Below are 8,044 nucleotides of genomic sequence, written 5' to 3'. Positions count from 1 at the left end.
ACAAAACGAAAGAAGGTTCCAGCCCTTCATTTTGCAAGCTGGTAATGTAAGCACAGCGTGTTCTGGACTCTCCGGAGATCTATAGCAGATTGAGGACATCGGCAAGACTGCAGCTACCGACGGGGAGCTGGGCGAGACTCCGTGTGGATATTGTTGTCGGTTGTCTATCGCTACCCGAATGCGATCACTGTGCATATGCTATGCACTTCCTATGATTATTTCATTTAATCGAATATCTACCTTAACGCTGCCCATTGTTAAACTACTGGAAAGTAGACTGCATACAATTGTAATAAAAGCACTTCCACGACAACTGTTGACTGGCATCTCTCTTTGAACACATTCCTGCGGAGGGGGCTGGTAGGAAATTTTGAAGTAATTGTGCACGGATATTTAAGCCAAACTTGTTAGGAGTCGTGCGCAGAAGAAAGCAAAATGAAAAGTGAGCAGAATTATAAAACGACGCCAGAAAGTTGCAGTGTAAAAGAGGTCTCACCAGAAAGTGCAGTGTTATAATCCCCTGCCTCCTGTGAAGAATTAATCCCGGTTGGGCTTCCAGTCCATATAAGGGCACCACGGGGTGACCAGCCCCTCCCCACCCAGACCCACCCCCACCCCTCCCACCCCCCACCCAACCCCTCCCACCCCCCACCCAACCCCACCCAGCCCCTCCCCACCCTCCCCACCCAGGCCCTCCCCACCCTCTCCACCCAGCCCCTCCCTACCCTCCCCTCTCCACCCAGCCCCACCCCTGCGACGTGGACAGACATCCACAGACATACACAATTAATCCCCTGCCTCCTGTGAATTAATCCCGGGTTGGGCTTCCAGTCCACTACGTTTCCTACCAGTATTATATGACTGCACAGCTCTGCTCTCTCTTTCTCTCTCCGGATGGCTCCACACTCTCTCACTCTCTCTGCCGTGACGCGCGCCTCCCTGCTCAACTGTCGTCGCGCGTCTCTCCCCCTCGCTCCCTGTCCACCGCTGGCTGACGGCGTGCCGGGAGGAGAGACGGCTACGCTGGAAGGACCGCCAGGTGGCCGGTGGCGAGTAGAGCGTGGCGATGACGCAGTCCGGGCTCCAGGCTTCCCACACCGACCCAGCGTCCTCTCACTGCCTCCCCTTATATTCCCCTCGGTGGAGCAAGCTCCGCCTCCGGACACGCCCCCTCGTAGAACCTTCTCGACCGTTCTCGTACGTACCCTCTAGCTCCGCCTCCGGACACGCCCCCTCGTAGAACCTTCTCGACCGTTCTCGCGCGTACTCTCTAGCTCCGCCTCCGGACACGCCCCCTCGTAGAACCTTCTCCACCGTTCTCGCGCGTACTCTCTAGCTCCGCCTCCGGACACGCCCCCTCGTAGAACCTTCTCGACCGTTCTCGCACGTACTCTCTAGCTCCGCCTCCGGACACACCCCTTTCGTAGAACTTTCTCGACCGTTCTCGCGCGTACTCTCTAGCTCCGCCTCCGGACACACCCCTTTCGTAGAACTTTCTCGACCGTTCTCGCGCGTACTCTCTAGCTCCTCCCGTCACCTTTGGCCCAGATGGATCCCACACTTCCCATTGGGTATTAGTTACCAAGTGGTGGCTTATGCAGATACCCCTCGTCAACCCCTAGATGGCGCTCTCTCATTCCATCACCTCCCCCCTCCCCCCCACCCCTCGTGATGAAAAGACGAGCCGTCCCAGCTAGGAATGGACCCGAACAAGTAATGGAAAGAGCGACATAACCCTGGTGGCAACAAGCACAAGAGAGCATACATAATGAAGAATAGCGCACGAACGATAACGAACGCAAGAACAAGGAAGCAAGGTGAATACCCAACACAGGCAAAGGCACACACGAACGTTAACGGAATCGGGGCGTCTTTGAACGGGTCTGTGACGCCGTACCATCCCCTGCATCCGTATCCAGCCCTGCATGGGTTGGCTCGGCAGGAGGAAGGGCGGTCGGTCAGCGGAAGGGTGATGAAGTCCGTCGCTGCGGGGCTGGATCGTGCGGGGTCAGCGTCCGCAGCAGCAGCCAAGGGCTTCGCTGCCGCGGGCGGTAAAACAGAATCCCACGGGGGATCAATCTGCAAACCGCTCTGGCACGTCGGACACATCAGACCCTGGCAGGCCAATTGTTGGGGATGAAGAAGCAACGCCCGTAGGAAAGAATTGCGTTAACCGAAATGGGTGGACGAACCAACGACGGAGAGACCCCCGCCTCGAATGTGCACGCACTGTGGATGCCTAACCTCTACCACTTCAACAGGACCGTGCCATGGCCTGTGTAACTTGGGAGAGGTGCCCATCACCGACAGACCATGGCATGTCGCGGCCGGACCCGCGTGCACAACGCTCGTTGCGAGCCCGCGTTTTAGCGGCGTTGACCCGAGCCGCCTCCCGCGCCTCAGAAATCCGGCGCAGGGAGTCTCGGACGTGGTCAGGTAGGGTCCCCGTTCAGCGTCTCCATCAGTCGTGCCCAATTGGGTATCAATGGGGTGGCACGTTCTCCCTTCCGTACACGAGGGAAAACGGTGAGAATCCCGTGGAAGCGTGCGGGGCCATTCTATACACGGCGAGCACGCTCGGCGCGTGTAAATCCCAATCGGCCTGTTTTTCATTGACAGTGTGGCAAAGCATGACAGTCAGAGTACGATTCAGTCACGATAGAGTACGCCAATTGATCGGGCAAGGGCCATGCCATCGGCCACCGAGCAAAATATTCCACACCCACCAAAAGGTATTTGTTACCCCTGGGAGTGATCGGGAATGGGCCCAGGACATCAAGGGCCACCAGCTCGTTGATGCGCGTGACCGAAATGGATCGCAACGGCGGAAGACATCTTTGGTGCGGCGGTTTCCGCCAAGTGCCGTCAGGGCAGGAACGTGATGCCGGGGCGAAAAGTAATTCCATTGCAGCGTCAGCAAAGTTTTTTGAACGCCGAGGTGCAACAATTTATCCCCATGCACACGATTGAGATAAAACGGCGCCGATACCCATGTCGCTGGCGTCGGTGTCTTAATATAAACGGCAAGGAAAAATCTGGATATTCGAGCGTCGGTGCATCGGATAAGCGACTGCCAGGTGGCTGCGTGTCTGGCTGGGTGACTGGCTGGGTGATTGGCTGGGTGACTGGCTTGTTAACTGACTGGGTGACTGGCTTGGTAACTGGCTGGGTGACTGGTTGGGTGACTGGCTGGGTGACTGGCTGGGTAGCTGCGTGTCTGTCTGGGTAACTGGCTGGGTGACTGGCTGGGTGACTGGCCGGGTGACTGGCCGGGTGGCTGCGTGTCTGTCTGTGTAACTGGCTGGGTGACTGGCTGGGTGACTGGTTGGGCGGCTGTGTGTCTGGCTGGGTGACTGGCTGGGTGACTGGCCGGGTGGCTGCGTGTCTGGCTGGGTAACTGGCTGGGTGACTGGCCAGGTGGCTGGTCGGGTGACTGCGTGGCTGGCTGGGTGACTTCTGCGTGTCTGGCTGGGTGACTGGCCGGGTTGCTGACTGGTTGGGTGACTGGCTGGGTCACTGGTTGGGTGTCTGGCTGGGTGGCTGTCTACGGGGCCGGTCTGGGCCAAGTCTCCCGCTTGAGGTGTCCCCCCCCCCACCTTCCCCCAAGGAGGCTCCCCGGTCACCTCGATGCAGCATGCCAGGTGGTTGTCGCGGCCGAAGGAGCGGAAGAGGTCCCTGCCGGTGGCCATCTTGGCGACGGTGCAGCCCAGGGAGCACGTGTCCGCGGCGCAGGTAACCGGGTAGCCCAGCAGCACCTCGGGGGCCACGTAAACGAGGGTGCCTTCTCTACGCTTGCGAAACGTGGACCCCCCTAATGGAACATCTTTGCCGGTTAGAAAAATTTAGGTTGGCCTGCATATGATCCATCCTGGGTTTAACCAGGCTGGATTGTGTGAGGAGCTCACAAATCATTGAAAGATCTGGACAAAGTCCCATCGGTGAGCTCCTTTGACAGGCTAGGCTGCGTTGGCTGGGCCATGTAGCCCGCATGCCCAGCCACCGAATGCCTAAACAGCTTTTGTTCGGCCGGATCGAGGGGGCTAAACGGGCGCGGCACGGGCTAGAGAAGAGATGGAGTGACGTGGTACAGGAGGACGTGGAGCTGAGTGGACTTGCCGATGACTGGTAATAGCGTTGTAAAGATCAGCCTCTGTGGAGGAGGCTCGTGAAGGACGCTGCTGGGCAGTTGGAGGCAGTCGTCCTCCAACAACAACATGCAGAGTGCCGGGTGGCTAAAGCACAGCAAGTTGGCACAGTAATGGGGCACAGGTGGTGCATCAGCCAGTCATCTCAGTCATCTCAGTCAGTCAACCCGTGGCACTTGGGTCTGCCCCGTGACCTCCTACCAGCGGGCGTTCGACACTTCACGTGGCTTCAAGGTCCACATGGCCTGGCACAAGCGTCGTGGTGATGCCACTGCCACTTAGTGGTGAATGGCGGTTGTTGTTGTGGGTGTCTGTGTGTGTCTGTGTGAGTCTGTTTATGTCTGTGTGTGTGTGTGTGTCTGTGTGCGTCTGTATCCGGTAAAACAATCCCCTACCTCCTCGTGGTGCCGGACGGGCAACGCTGTCGTGGACAGTGCTGTGGGGGGGAGGGCCAATTCCGATTGTCCTTTCTCCTCATGGCGTCTGTGACCACCACAGCAGCTAAATTGGGGCTCTGGACAGGTGCAAGGGGCTGGTAACCCCTCCACCTTCAATTAACTACCACTAAACCACGACCGAAAAATGTAATTAACAAGCTTGTGATGGAGGCCCCGGGGGAGACAGGCGTCTATGACGTCTCCTGGCCAAACCTCATTTGTCGGAGCCAGAAGACTGAATATTTACCCTCAGGGCTCCTCCAGAAACAAAAAGCCACTACGGATGGCTACGTGGAACACTCACTGCGGAGGAGAGGCTGCCACTCCTCTGTGGGGAGTTGGACCGGTACCGCCTGGATCTCTGTGGTATTAAGGAGGTCCGGGGGACCGGTTCTGGCTCCTGCCACCATGAGGGGTGGACAGTCCTATACCCGGGGCAGGAGACTGCCAAACAACAGGGAGTGGCTCTTCTTCTGAACAAAAGAATGAAGGGGTGTGGGAGAGTGGTGGTGAGGTGTGGGAAGCTGTAAGCCCCAGGCTACTTTGGGCTCGACTTCCCATCAACCGGAGGCGAGGAGTAGTGGTCGTGGTTACTTATGCCCCCACTGAAGACGAACAGCCGTGGAGGGATGCAGGCAAGGCTGAGGAGTCAGATGCCTTCTATGATGCTAGGTGCTAGCTAAGGTGGCCCCTCGGGACAGAGTCATCTTGTTGGGTGACTTTAATGTCCGAGTTGGTCATGATGGTGGCATCTGGTCTAAAGTGATTGGAAGGCATGGGACAGATCAGCTCAATAACAAAGGTAGGAGGCTGCTAGATTTTTATGCAGCCCATGGGCTTGTAATTACCAACACGCTGTTCCGGCATCAGCGCATCCATACATCATGGATGCATGCCGGGTCCAATTAAAAACATCTGCTGGACTACGTAGTGATGGAACAGCAGATGCGGGCCCATGTCCTTGACACCAGGACCTACCGTGGAGCTGATCTACCCTCTGACCATCGACTAGTTATCTGTAAGATGCGCCTGCCATTCTTCACTCAGGTGGTGGGTGTACACCCAGGACCCATTCAAACCTAAGGTAGCCTGGTCTCAGCTAGCTGATGAAAGTTGCAAGCGAGAATTTCATCATCGCTTGCAGCTACGGTTGGCATCGTCTCCCACTCCTCCAGATGTCGAGGGCAAATGGGTGAGGTTTAGGACTGCGACTCAGACAGCTGCAATGGCTGCTTTGGGTACGCGGTCCAAACCTCCCCAAAGACATTGGCTGACAGAGGTGTTCAAGCTGGCTGAGAAAAAGCGACAGGCCTACTCTCATCAGCTACAGCATCCCACGTCAGAGAATGAGGAGGCTTACCGCAGCCTTCGCTCGGAGGTTTGGAGAGCCGTGAGGCGCTGCAAGGATGGGTGGTGGTCGTGGGTTGCTGAGGAGATGGAATCTGCCTCAATGGCCCGCGATCACAAATCCCTATTTAACTCCATCAAAAAAGTAACCTGCAGTGCCACACCTATTACAATCATTAGGGGAAAAAACGGTGATCCAATCTCCGACCACCAGGAACATGTTTGCAGATTTGCTGAGCATTTCTGTGAGGTCCTGGGGGAGGGGGAATCCCTCAGCCTGGAAAACATCATGGGACAAAGTGGGGATGACCCTGCTGAGGCTGCGGTGCCTCAAATATTGGAGAAAGTCACCCCTGTGAGTGGCTGGCTGAGGTGCCATCCATTGAGGAAGTACTGAAGTTGATCCAGAGTCTTAGACCAGGAAAAGCACCGGGCAGAGATGATCCCCAAAGCGAAATGCTGAGGGAGGGTGGCGTTTGTGCCAGACTGCCCTACATGACATCATAACAACATTCTGGGCCACTGGACAGGTTCCGCAGGATTGGAAGGATGCCTTGGTGGTCCCCCTCTTTAGGAAGGGGGACCGCACAGACTTTAACAACTACAAGGGCATCTGACTCCTCAGTGTGCCGGGAAAGGTCCTGGCAAGGATTATTTAACATCACCTTCTAGGCACGCTGAGGAGAGGCTTGTGGAGCCCCAATGCGGTTTCAGGAAAGGGGGGTCCTGCACAGATGCCATATTTTCTGTCCGTCTGCTACAGCAGAGGTGTAGGGAATTCCAACAAGACCTACATCTCTGCTTTATTGACCTGGCCAAGGCCTATGATACCATCAGTAGGCCTGGGCTCTGGGTAGTTCTTCGTGCTTTCGAAGTCCCTGACCCTTTGCTCATGATCATTAAGGACCATCATGATGGTGAGCGGGCCCGGGTAAAACTATGTGGCAGGGAGTCGGAGCCATTCCCTGTTCACCTTGGGGTGCGACAGGGATGTCCTCTGGCTCCAACATTATTTGACATCCATTTCGACCATGTAGTTCGTGAAGCCTTCAGTAGCTGTACCGGAGGAATTTCCATCTGGTACAGATACAATGGGAGGCTGATCAATGCCGGGGTGCGGTCAAGGGATGGCTCCTTATTGGTCAACCACGTTATGTATTTCGATGACCTGGTAATTGCGGCTCACTCAGAGGAGGAGTTGAAGGCACTGCTGCTGAAACTGGAGCATGCCAATACGAGGTGGGGCCTTACCATCAGCCCAACCAAAACGAAGCACCTGCCTGGGTATTTTGTACCATCGGACACTCCACCCCCACAACTCCCAATTGGTGATGGAGCAGTTGTGGAGAGAGTGGAGAGTTTCCCATATCTGGGCAGTGTACTCATGAGGTCTCAATCAGAATCAGTCGAGCGGCATTATCTTTTCTTCGGTTGCATAACGCTGTGTGGAAGCTACCTGGTCTGTCGCTCCGCATGAAGCTTCGGGTCTTCTCGGCCACGGTCATTCCCTCCCTTCTCTACACTTGCGAAACGTGGACCCCCCTAATGGAACATTTTCGCCGGCTAGAAACATTTAGGCTGGCCTGCCTACGATCAATCCTGGATTTAACCAGGCTGGATTGTGTGAGGAGCTCACAAATCCTCAAAAGATCTGGACAAAGTCCCATCGGTGAGCACCTCCGTCAGGCAAGACTGCGTTGGCTGGGCCATGTAGCCCGCATGCCCAATCACCGCATGCCCAAACAGCTTTTGTTCAGCCGGATCGAGGGGGCTAAACGAGCACGGCACAGGCTAGAAAATAGATGGAGTGATGTGGTACAAGAGGACGTGGAGCTGAGTGGACTTGCCGATGACTGGTACCAGCGGTGTCAAGATCGGCCTCAGTGGAGGAGGCTCGTGAAGGACGCTACTGGGCAGTTGGAGGCAGTCGCCCTCCAACAACAACGGAAGGCGGAGGAGCGACATTCACAACAACGAGCGGAGCGCCGGGTGGCTAAATCACAGCAAATTGGCACAGTAGGGGGCAAAAGGTGGTGCATCAGCCAGTCATCTCAGTCAGTCAACCCGTGGCACCTGGGTCTGCCCCGTGACCTCCTGCCATCGGGCGTTCGACAC

This window comes from Petromyzon marinus, unplaced genomic scaffold (genome assembly GCF_048934315.1).
Source record: "Petromyzon marinus isolate PM22_M1 ecotype Great Lakes invasive population unplaced genomic scaffold, UKy_Petmar_22M1.pri1.0 PM_Scaffold_16, whole genome shotgun sequence".
Classification (NCBI taxonomy): domain Eukaryota; kingdom Metazoa; phylum Chordata; class Hyperoartia; order Petromyzontiformes; family Petromyzontidae; genus Petromyzon; species Petromyzon marinus.
This window is presented reverse-complemented; position numbering follows the sequence as displayed.